General features: G+C 43.0%; 1 protein-coding gene across 3 annotated transcripts in view; it reads right to left on the reverse strand.

Moving 5' to 3' along the window:
* The window catches only part of NIM1K (NIM1 serine/threonine protein kinase), an 86,063-nt gene extending 80,960 nt beyond the window's left edge, over window positions 1-5,103 (reverse strand). For 2 of the 3 annotated variants that reach the window (XM_003925888.3, XM_074386146.1), the window contains exon 1: window positions 4,822-5,103. The gene's annotated coding sequence lies outside the window, so the exon portion shown is untranslated. The other variant, XM_039463566.2, reaches the window with a different exon arrangement.
* Between the last annotated feature and the right edge of the window lie 7,685 nt (window positions 5,104-12,788).

Genomic DNA, 12,788 nt, shown 5'->3' on the forward strand with positions numbered 1-12,788 from the left:
GTGACAAATATGAGGGCAAAAGGAAGGACAGCAGAACAGAAAGACAGGAAAAAAATAGGTCTCTGATGGCAGCTAAAGCAAAGCTATTAATTGCTCATCTAGACCTTTTCTTCTGCAAGAAAAATAAACTTCTAGTTAAGTGGGAAGATTCTTTAGTTAATGGCAGCCCAAAACATTCCTAACTTAGAATAATAGTCATTATTATTTTAACTACTTTATACATATTTTTTAAAATCTTTATAACAGCCCTAAAAGGTGCCTGCTATTATCCTCATTTTTCAGATGAAGAAATTAAACTTCAGAAGGATTTGGTAACTCGTCCAAAGCTATACAGGCAATTAACAGCTAAGTTTAATTTCAAGCCCAGACCTGTCTGACCTGAGTCTGTGCAACAAAGGAAGACCCTGTCTCAAGAGAGAAAAAAAAAGAAAGAAAGAATGAAAGAAAGAAAGAAAGAAAGAAAGAAAGAAAGAAAGAAAGAAAGAGAGAGAGAGAGAAAGAAAGAAAGAAAGAAAGAAAGAAAGAAAGAAAGAAAGAAAGAAAGAAAGAAAGAAAGAAAAGGAACCAGCAACATAAGCTAATTATTCGGACATAGGGAGGTAAGTGATCAAACAGCCAAGAGTTCCAGCCTGGCCAGCATAGTGGAACCCTGTCTCTACTAAAAATACAAAAGTTAGCCGGGCATGGTGGCACACACCTGTAATCCCAGCTACTCAGGAGGCTGAGGCAAGGAGAATAGATTGAACCTGGGAGGCGGAGTTTGTGGTGAGCCGAGATTGTGCCACTGCACTCCAGCCTGAGGAACAGAGTGGGACTCTGTCTCAAAGAAAATAACAACAACAACAACAACAAGAACGGCAACAAAAATGGTCAAGAGTTCAAAATGATTGTATCCAGAGAGTGGAACTGTTGTTTTAGTTATAAGCTTTTAATATGTTCTCATAAAATTAGGCGAATGCATTATGTTGATAACAATTTAAACAATTTTTAAAGCAAAAAGAAAAATTTCAGATGCAATTATGTAACCAAGTATATCCATATATTATCCCAACTAAACGATTCCAACAAACAGAGATGCAGAAAGCTTGGTGGTGGCCTGAGGATTAGAGAAAAAAGGTCTAATGAGCAGCTAGTTCAGCAGACCCGAAAAGAAATCTGCCTCAGCCCACACCACTGGGATGGGCGGCAGACCATAATGAACTAAGGTCTGTTGCTCAGGCCTCCCAAGGATTCTCTAAGTCCAGGATTTTGCTAAATAGGGTACTTACTTATTTCTGGAAAAGCATCAATGTTCTCTGTGGAAGATGAAGAGTGAAGTTCTTTTTAGTTTCCTATTCTGCAACTCGGTTCTCCTTCTGTGCAACCCTCTTTACACTTGATGTTTTTTACTTTCATTCTATTAATCTGCTTTCTCCTCACATTTTTTTCCCCTTAACAGTTTTATTTTGCTCTCTCATCTTAAATTCTTCCCACTATCCACACTCTGAATTTCTCTAAGTCTTGGCTAATTAATGCTCATATTCATAGACTTGTCAGGCACTTAGATTTTTGTCTAGATTTTCCAAGTGGTTAGCTGAAATCACTTTTTTTTTTTTTTTTTTTGAGTCAGAGTCTTGTTCTGTCTCCCAAGATGAAATATAGTGGCATAATCACAGCTCACTGCAGGCTTGAGCCTCCCAGGCTCAAGCGATCCTGCTACCTCAGCCTACCCAGTAGCTGGAGCTATAGGCATGCACCATCACACTCAGCTAATTTAAAAAAAATTTTTTAAAGAGACTGAGTCTCACATAGAGACAGAGTCTCACCATGTTGCCCAGGTTGGTGGCAAACTCTGGAGCTCAAGCAGTCCTTCTGCCTCAGCCTCCCAAAGTATTAGGATTACAGGCCTGAGCGAGGGCGCCAAGCCATCACTTGGCTTTTGAACACAACTTATTCATCTGTAAAACTGGCGACTATTCCTCAGGATGCTTTATAATAATGACTAAGCTAACCTTGAAGTTCTTGAGAGAAAATAATTTAAGAACCATGTTGTGGTTAATTCAAGTTATAGACTATTATCTTCATAAGCAATCTGAATATTTTCTTCTTCCCCTGAAAAGTAAAACTTCAATCCTAGAGACCTTTTTCTAAAATGACAATAAGAAATGACAAAATACAGAATGGAATCAATTTTATGAACAGTTTGTTCTTTCAGCAAGTAAAAGAAAATCAACCAATGAATTAAAGCTCTTTAAATCCTAAAGACATACAGTGATTGGATTCAAAGAATGAAGTTAGACTTAAGGTTATATTTTAACTTTTAAGTTTCTCAAAATGGAACTATATATGAGACTAAAAACATTAACCTACTAAGACAAAAATCTTTGCTTTTCTTTTTTTAAAAAATATATAATAAGTCTGGCAAGCGCCTGTAGTCCCAGCTCCTCAGGAGGCTGAGGCAGGATGATCCCTTAAGCCCAGGAGTTTGAGATATGCCTGGGCAACATAGCGAGACCCAGTCTCTAAAAACAAAAAGAAAGTAAAACAAAACTGTAAGTGCAAGAGCTTCAAACTGTCCAATGACATGCTATCAATGTTAGAATTCAAAGCTCAGAAACTGTGGATATGGAATGAATTATGATTCTTTAACGAAACCAACATTTGCTGATAAAAGTATTTGAAATGGTACCACTACTTGCCCCAAATTAAGCCTTCTTAACTAAAAATCTAGGATTAAACCAAGAATATAAAGGGCTGTATGACCTAACTGTAGTTTTTACTGTGGAATTTAGATTTCATATAAACCTGTCTTTATTTTAAATGTAGGTAGAAAAAAAGCACACACCTCAAACCAAATATCCAATCCATATTTTTTCCTAACACAGAAGGAAGCTTCTCTGAAGGTTTTTCCAGGCTTACCACTTAACAGTGGTCCAGCCAAAAATAAACCCATGAGGGTTTACTAGGCAAATTCAATCCCACACCAAACACCAGTCCATGGGGAGCTGGACTCAGCTTTTTCCCCACTAGCCTCTCCCAGGACCCCACCCACATTCCCCATCTCCTAATTAGAAAGCTAATTAGGATTTCAAATTTAAATGCTAAATGGAGAGGGCGATCTGGGCTCAGGCCAGGATTCCTGGAACATCTAACACCCTCCTCTGTCCTCTGTTCGTGCAGTGAGCTGTGGGAAGAGAGCTGGGCGGCATGACTATTTGGGGCCATTTAACGTGCTGGAGGGCAGTGTTTAATTTGTCTGAGAAGGAAACTGTGTTGCACAGACTGCAAACTCTTAAAATATAAAATAAAAAAACAACAGCATGCCTTGGATTTTAGTACTTTAAGGGAATACGTAAGTACATTTTCATAAACTCAATTATTACCATAGTGACACGAAGGTACATGAGAAACTCCTCTCAAGAACAGTTCCTGGTTCTAGCCAGTGTCTCAATAGTGCAGGGCGACTTCTTCAGTAACCATGACAACCAGAATTAGAAGTCCTGTTGCAACACTAACAGAAACCATCTTTTGAAGCGGTTCTGTAAATCACATTGAATACGGATGATGCCATTTGTTTATTACCATAAACAAATATTCACCTTAGAATACCATTTGAAATCTTGACTTGGAATCCATTTTTTCTGGTCTGGTTTTGTTTCCCTTTTGGATTCCCGCGGCCTCGATTGCAAACGCGATTTGTGTAATTTCCAAACTTGTCTGAACTGCACGGGTGAGAGCTTAGAATGTGATTCATTCGCTCTTATTTTGAAACGGGATGAGGAATGGGGTGGGGGAGAGTGGGAAGACAGAGAACCCTCTTGTCTACTATACTCAGGAGGACGAAAACAGGGGAGGGAAGGGGGAAAGAGAGAGACAGAAAAGGAGAAAGGGAGGGAGGGGGAGAAAAGAAGGGGAGAGGAGGAGGAAAGGAGGGAGGGAGAACAGGGAAAAGGAGGGAAGAAGGGGGGGAAAACAGAAAGGAAAAAAGTGCCGATAGCAGAATCTTCGCTGCCCATATTAAGGATAAAAGCACCTTTATTGCCTTGACCTCTCCATCTGCCAACATGCGTCAGGCACGCAGAAGCTGGTAGGAATCGATATTTTAAAGACCCAGTTGCGATCTCTTCCTGGTCGTATCAAAAAGTCCTGGAGCTTCTAATATTCCTGGCGGGATATCCAGGAAGAGGAAAAGAGGCTCTTCCTGATTTCGTGGGGTCTTCCAAAAGAAGCACCTTTCGGTGGGGAAGGTCATGGCGTGGGGTGCAATGGGCCGTTTTGTTCCCCTGGGCCACCGGCTTTAGATGTCAGTTCCCTCCATCGCCAGCACCGGCCGGCGCGCGTGGGGAGGTCACGCAGGTCCTCTGCCCTTGTAACAAGCTATCTAGATTTGGGCTGGTGCCTTGGGGCTTCGATCCAGCGCACCCGATGTGCGCACCGCGAGGCGCTAAGCTGTCCTCTTTGGCTCACGTGTGGACGCACACGCAGACAGTAGTGTCCACACCATACAGGGACACGGGTGCACACACGCGCACACATAGACACGGGCACCACACATGACACGGGCACACGCGCGCAATCACGCCCTCGCCCTGTTTCTAATGCCCTCGCCTCTAACGCGGATCGGCCTGGGCCGGTGGCGGGCAGGGGGTGGGGGAAGCGCCCCAGAAAGCAACTAACCTTCTCCAGACCCCACTTCGCAGGCACCCCGCGGCAGGACTCCCTTTCTGCTTTGGATCGCGGGGAGGAGAGGCGCCTCCTCTCCAGCCACCCAGGTCTGCAGCCTAGCAGAGGAAGGGTGGCGGGGTGGGGTGCTGGCGGCGAGCCCCGCGGCCCCTCGCTTACCTCCGAGGAGAGGCCAGCTCTCGGGCTTCGCTGCGCGGCGCCGGGCCAGGCGAACGCAGTTGTTTCCCCTGGAGCAGGCGCGGTTGGTGAGTGGATGTCCCGAGGTGAGGGCACCCCGGTCGCGCCTGAGGCTTCCAGAGCTGTCAGGGGCGGCGGACCTGACCGACAGCGGCCCAGGGCAAACCCCGCCCTCCGGCTTGGCTTCGGCCCCTGCTCCGCAGCGGGGACGGAGACGCCCCGCAACGTTTCCCGAAGGACCAATCCGGAGCAGGGGGCTGGCCCGGGGAAGGAGGGACAAGAGGCCGGTAGGGCACTCGGACGCCGGCCAGGACCTCGTAGGCTGGTTTTCTATGGCAGCCAGGAGGGAGGAGCGAGAGAGAGAGAGAGGGGACGCGCGGTGCAGGGACACCCAGTGCAGTGGCTCCGGGAGACGGGTGGGCCTGACGCAAAGAGGACCCCTTCTAGAGCCTGGATGGGAGCGGCCAAACGGCAAAAGCGGACTGACACAGGTCGCACCAACGTACGCCTCGTGCTGAGCCGTTCCAGCGTTCCAGCAAGGGTTTCCATGTCCTTGGAAGACTGCGACCCAGTAATCCTCCCAACAGAAAGGGGGTTTCCAGCAAACCACCGTCACAGCTCCTCCGGGTGAGTAGAGCAGGGTTTAGGTTCTGCAGAAAGAAGTGCTCATGCCTGGATTCCTGACATACATCAGGTTCTCTTGGTGCCGCTTTGTCAGTGGCTCCCTAACCTCCTGCTACGGAGATACGCTTAGCTATGATCCTCAGATGCTAAAGCTTATTTTTCTAGTTTACAAACTAGAAATGCCGTCACTAGATTGAACGTAGAGTTGGAAATGGGAGTCAGAAAATACTAAAACATACAGGTTATTTACTGAAGTTTAAGCCCTTCCCTTTACAGAGGGAAGAAAAAAACCTGAGTTCAGAGGAGTCAGTTAACTTAGCAAGGTTCACACCGCTGATTAATGGCAGAGCCAGGATTAGACACCCTAAGTCATAGTTCTGTGAGCTTTCTTTCTGCTTCTTCCTGCTGCCCATCCTGTATTGATTGCCAGAGCGATGTTTACAAGAGCAAAAGTGTTGCGTAGCAAAATAACACATGTCTAAAGTTCTTTTACGGTAGAAATTAGGGAACTCTAAAATTCCTTTTTTGCTATTTGCCAGGCATTGTAATAAACACTTTTACAAAGAGTAACTGATTAAATCCTCACAATAATCTATGAGTTAGGTACTGTTACTGTCATCCTTGTTTTGATAGATGAAGAAACTGAAGCCCAGAAAGGTTATAGGATTTGCTCAAGGTCACACAGCTGTCGAATGCTGGCTCTGGGACTCTAACCCGGTTCGTTTGACTTCAGAGTTGGTGTTCTTTACTACTTTCTCTCTGCCGCCTGTTTGTGTGATGATTAAAGGGGTCAGGAACAGGAAGTGCAAGAAATAAAAACCTTGGACAGCTCCATGCACTGACTGTTGAGATTGGAAAGAAAATTGAAAGAACCTGAAACAGTTGCTCTCTTGGCTTCTGAGAGTGGTCATCTACTTATGTAGAACAAGGGTTCTCTTGAGAAAATTTGTCTTTAAAGAGACATCCCCTCCTCAGAACACAGGAGGGCTTTGTTTTGTTTTGTTTTGAAGAGTAATCTTTAAAATAGTACATGCCATTAGTCTATTTTCTTCCTAAAGCAATAAAACGCAGGGTGAAACGCTACGTATTTTAAAAAATATAAAAGACCCCTTGAATTCATTAACATAACAATACACAGAATAAAATTATATAGAGAAATTGCCTAGAAACCAAGAACCTCAAACGCCCAGTTTGACAGAGGCTGTCTGTTGCATAGGTCCTCACAATCACACCCCAAAAAGCCTGCAATAGGTTCTAGTAGCTTAAAAGGTTACTGAAGACTTTAGGTTAACACTATCACCTTTCGAGTTAGGATTTCAACATATGAATTGGGAGATAAAAAAATTTAGTCCATAACAGGACCCTTCTTAAGTTTTATCTTTCTTTCAGGAACCCCCATTGGATATTATGTGTGTCAGACCTTCTCATTCTATTTTATGTCTTTTCTCATATTCTCTAGATTTTTAGATTCTGTGCTGCATTCTAGGTAATTTCTTCAGGTCTATCGTCTGTTCATGAATTCTCTCTTGCACTATATCTAATCAGCTGTTTAACCTGTACGCTGATTTTATGAGCATGTAAATATAATTAAATCAAGAGGTGGAAGTATGAGAATGCCAATTTCAGCATCTTTCACAGCAGGGGGTGAATTGATAGTTTAAAGCTGAATCACTTATTTACAACAATTAGTATTATCAAAATCCCTTTTTCCTTAACTTTATAGGAAACTTATAAGAACTAATATTTCTTGTGGTAAAAAACTTCTTTTTCTGAGGTTTAGAAATTTATTCTACTTTCCTTCTTATTTCTGTTAAATCCAATAAAGAGTAAACTGAAAGAATTAAAACTAGCATGGTGATCCTGTTTTTATTATTTATTTTATTTATTTATTTCAAGACGGAGTCTTGCTCTGTCACCCCGGCTGGAGTGCAGTAGCATGATCTCAGTTCACGGCAACCTCTGCCTCCCTGGTTCAAACACTTCAGGAGGTTGAGGCAGTCGGATCACCTGAGATCAGGAGTTCAAGACCAGCCTGGCCAACATGGTGAAACCCCATCTCTACTAAAAATACAAAAATTATCTAGGTGTGGTGGCCTGTAATTCCAGCTACTCAGGAGGCTGAGGCAGAAGAATCACTTGAACCCGGGAAGCAGAGATTGCGGTGAGCTAAGATTGTACCATTGCACTCCAGCCTGGATAACAAGAGTGAAATTCTGTTCCAGAAAAAAACAAACAAACAAAAAAAAAGTCACTCTACCAATGTACTCAGTTTGGTTCATTTTATCTTTTCCATGGTGAGTCATGGAATGCAACACTTTTTGTTTTGCTCTTGTTGCCCAGGCTGGAGTGCAATGGCATGATCTTGGCTCACCACAGCCTCTGCGATCTCCTGCCTCAGCCTCCTGAGTAGCTGGGATAACAGGCATGCACCACCATGTCCAGCTAATTTTTGTGTTTTTAGTAGAGATGAGGATTCTTCACATTGGTCAAGCTGGTTTCAAACTGCTTACCTGAAGTGATCCACCTGCCTTAGCCTCCCAAAGTGCTGGGATTACAGGCGTGAGCCACTGCGCCCGACCCAGCACTTTTAATAGTAAACGCTTTAAGGATTCAGGAACACGGTGTCTATCCTGGTTCTCCATGAGTCCATGCTTAATTAACATTAGACTTATATCCTCTTGAATACCAGTTGTCATTCCAAATAGGTGCATAACATTGATAACTGATGGATTATCGTGAGCGATTTTACTTAGACCATGCAGTTTACTTACATTGTTTTTTTTAAAAGGAAAGAAGGAAGGAAAGAAAGAAAGAAAAGAAAAAAGAAAGAAAGAGAGGAAGAAAGAGGAAGAGAAAGAGGGAGAGAGAACGGGAGTCTTGCTCTATTGCCCAGGCTGGAATGCAGTCTAAAAATGGGTATTGAAAATCTCTTTTATGCCAATAATTGTGCCTGACAATGGAGACAGGAAGGAATAAGGGAGGAAGATCACAAACAAGCAGCCAACCAATATTTCATTTAAACCTGTGAAATGCTATGCAATTACTAAGGAGTGATTTACTTCCAATTATGAGGTCACTTATAGAGTACGTGCGATGTGGTGCTGAGAAGAATGTATATTCTGTGGATTTGGGGTGAGAGTTCTGTAAATGGCTATTAGGTTTGCTTGTTCCAAGTCTGAGTTCAAGTCCTGGATATTCTTGTTAATTTTCTGTCTCGTTGATCTGTCTAATATGAACAAAGGGCTGTTAAAGTCTCCCACTATTATTGTGTGGGAGTCTAAGTCTCTTTGTAAGTAATTAAGAACTTGCCTTATGTATCTGGGTGCTCCTGTATTGGGTGTGTATATATTTAGGATCATTAGCTCTTCTTGTTGCATTGATCCTTTTACAACTGTGTAATGTCCTTCTTTGTCTCTTTTGATCTTTGTTGCTTTAAAGTCTATTTTATCAGAGACGAGAATTGCAACTCCTGCTTTTTTTGCTCTCCATTTGGTTGGTAAATCTTCCTCCATCCCTTTATTTTGAGCCTTTGTGTATCCTTGCATGTGAGATGGGTCTGGATATAGCATACCGATGAGTTTTGGCTTTTTATCCAATTTGCCTGTCTGTGTCTTTTGATTGGGGCATTTAGTCCATTTAAATTTAGGGTTAATATTGATATGTGTGAATTTAATACTCTCATTTAATGCTAGCTGGCTGTTTTGCCCATTAGTTGATGCAGATTCTTCATTATGTTGATGCTCTTTACCTTTTGGTATGTTTTTGGAATAGCTGATACTGGTTGTTCCTTTCTACGTGTAGTGCTTCTTTCAGAAGCTCTTGTAAGGCAGACCTGGTGGTGATGAAATCTCTGAGTTACCAAACTAAAACTTAGCTTGTTCACAAAATATTTTATTTTTCCTTCACTTATGAAGCTTAGTTTGGCTGGATATGAAATTCTGAGTCGAAAGTTCTTTTCTTTAAGGATGTTGAATATTGGCCCCCACTCTCTTCTGGCTTGTAGGGTTTTTGCTAAGAGATCTGCTGTGAGTCTGATGGGCTTCCCTTTGTGGGTAACCTGATCTTTCTCTCTGGCTGCTCTTAGCATTTTCTCCTTCATTTCAACCCTGGTGAATCTGACAATTATGTGCCTTGGGGTTGCTCTTCTTGAGGAGCATCTTTGTGGTGTTCTCTGTATCACCTGGAGTTGAATATTGGCCTGCCTTGCTAGGTTGGGGAAGTTTTCCTGGATAATATCCTGAAGAGTATTTTCCAGCTTGGATTCATTCTCTTCATCACATTCAGGTACACCTATCAGACATAGATTAGGCCTTTTCACATAGTCCCATATTTCTTGGAGACTTTGCTCATTCCTTTTTACCCTTTTTTTTCTCTAATCTTGTCTTCTCATTTTATTTCATTGAGTTGATCTTCGACCTCTGATATTTCTTCTGCTTGGTCAATTCGACTGTTAAAACTTGTGCATATTTCACGAAGTTCTCGTATTGTGTTTTTCAGCTCCATCAATTCACTTATAATTCCTCTCTAAATTGTCTATTCTCGTTAGCATTTTGTAAAATCTTTTTTCAAGGTTCTTGGTTTCTTTGCATTGGGTTAGAACATGTTCTTTTAGCTCACAGAAGTTTCTTATTATCCACCTTCTGAAGCCTAATTCTGTCAATTCATCACACTCATTCTCCATCAGGCCTTGTTCCCTTGCTGGTGAGGAGTTGTGATCCCTTGTAGGAGGAGAGGCATTCTGATTTCGGATGTTTTCAGCCTTTTTGCGCTGGTTTCTTCCCATCTTTGTGGATTTATCCACCTGTTGTCTTTGTAATTGCTGACTTTTGGATTGGGTCTCTGAGTGGACGTCCAGTTTGTTGGTGATGAAGTTATTTCTGTTTCTTAGTTTTCCTTCGGCAGACGCCCCTCCCCCAAAGAGCTGGACCTTCCTGGGTTCAGCTGTGCTTGCTGTGGAATTCCCAACCCACAGCCTTTCCAATTGCTGGTTTTTTGTGGGGGTGGGACCAGCCGAGCCTGATCACCTGGCTCCCTGCCTCAGAGCATTTTTTTTTTTTTTTTTTTAGTTAAACTGTCGATTCTCTCCCAGGTGTTCTAGTTGCCTGTTGAAAAGGCACCAGGATCTGTGTGATTTCCCGTGTGGCAAACCACTGCACCGGCTGAAACAGCAGCGTTGAGATTCATGGCGCTTTCTTGCCTGGGAATCTCCTGGCCTGGTTCCCTGTTTCAGTCCCCTTTTCAGTAAACTGAATGTGTGACTCTGCCTTCCTGGAGCTCCAAACACCAACTAAAAGGGCACCCAGTCCCGCATATTCTGCACTGAGAACTGCCGCACCAGGGCGCTGGCCAAAAGAGTCGCACTGGTGACCCATGGGGCTCCTCTGCCTGGGAATCTCCTGGTCCGTGGGCAACAAAAATCCTTCTGGAAATGTGGCATCCACTCACTCTCTGTGTTTTCACTGGGAGCTGCAATCCTGAGCTCCTAATTGCCATTTTGGATCTCTCTAACATTATTTATTTATTTGGTTGGTTTTTTTATGACCACCAAGTCCGGCCTGATCTATTTGATTTGAGGAGGTTTGGTTTATGGAAACCTCAGATAAGGAGCATACTCCAAACTCTTGGTATCATCCTCCCAACAGTCATAATAACAGTCTCCCTGGTGCACTGTATTCTCTCAAAGGTTGTAAATGCTTGCATGCAGCCATCTCTAGGATGTCATATGGTCTCTCTTCAACTGGAATGACAGGAGCTGAAAGAAATATGCAACCAACTGGGTGCGGTGGCTCACACCTGTAATCCCAGCACGTTGGGAGGCCGAGGCAGGTGGATCACCTGAGGTCAGGAGTTTGTGACCAGCTTGGCCAACATGGCAAAAACCCTGTCTCTACTAAAAATACAAAAAATAGCCAGGCATGGTGGGGAGCAACTAATTTCAGCTACATGGGAGGCTGAGGCAGGAGAATTGCTGGAACCCAGGAGGCAGAGGTTGTAGTGAGCCAAGATCTCACCATTGCACTCCAGCCTTGGTGACAGAGCAAGATGCTATCTCAAAAGAAAGAAAGAAAGAAAGAAGTGTGGAACCAGGTAGTCACCATAACCTATAAATAATGTGCTGAAACTAGAAACCCAATATTATGGTAACTGAGAATGACACTAAAGCCCTAAGTTTTGGTCACACTGTTGCCTAGATGAGAACCTGCCCAAAAAGGGGTTTTTTAAACAAAATTTCTGGGAGGCCATTGGGTTTTGGACTAAGCTTATGCACCATGACCCAACAGACCAACCCCAACCAAAATGGAGTTGCTTGTGCTAAGGAAACACGTAGATTCTAGAACAAGTCAGGTTTTGTTTTTTCTCCTGCAAATCTCTGTAACAAACATTCCTGACAGCATAGATATCCACCCCCTGAAGTTTCCATTAAATCTTAAATTCATTTCATCTTGCCTATAGTCTATCAAGCTTCAAATGATCATGAAACAAAGGTTCCAGCCAGTTCCAGGTGAAGAAATCTGTCCATCAAGAAGCTGCCCTGCTTCCACTAGACAGAGCCAGGTAATAGCTAGGGATTACACCCCAAGCCAGCATGAAACAGTGACAGAAAAAAGACCATTGGTACCTCCGCCTCCCATAAAGATTTATGTGGATTATATTCTCTCTGTGGGGAGATGAGGCAGGAAAATAAGGTCTAGAGGCAGGGAACATAAGGCTAATTCACAGGTCAGCTATGACAGGAAATATCCTCCCCATAGAGCGTATGCTGAATAAATTACTTTGTAACTACTTCATCCTCTTCATTTACACAGCCCGTATGTCAAGTAACCAATGAAATCCTCTAGAGGGTATTTAAACTCCCCCAAAATTCTGTAACAGATCCCTTGAGCCCCTATGTTTGGGTCTGCTTCCACGCTGTGGGATATACTTTCATTTTCAAGAAATCTCTGCTTTTGTTGGTTCATTATTTCCTTGCTTTGTTTGTGCATTTTGTCCAATGATTTGTTCAAGATGCCAAGAACCTGGAAACTCACTACCAATAACAGGTGTGGGGTCCAACAATGTATGTTTCAACAAGATTCTGATGTTTGATAAAGTTAGAGAACCGTTTCCTAGATGATGTAGTCTTGACAAAAAGATACTAAAAGGCAATTTGCTGCATGTATCTTGCTAGATTTTCTGATCTCTTGTCCCCTCCGCTTCTAACTCCAGCAAGAGCTGGTATGGATTCCAGAAAAGAAGGTAGCTTATTATCCTATGATTTGTACAATCCAATGTGGTCAACCACAAATAAATCTCATGGAGAGTTATTTTAGTGACCAAGAGTGTAG

Source organism: Saimiri boliviensis, chromosome 1 (assembly GCF_048565385.1).
Source record: "Saimiri boliviensis isolate mSaiBol1 chromosome 1, mSaiBol1.pri, whole genome shotgun sequence".
Lineage (NCBI taxonomy): Eukaryota > Metazoa > Chordata > Mammalia > Primates > Cebidae > Saimiri > Saimiri boliviensis.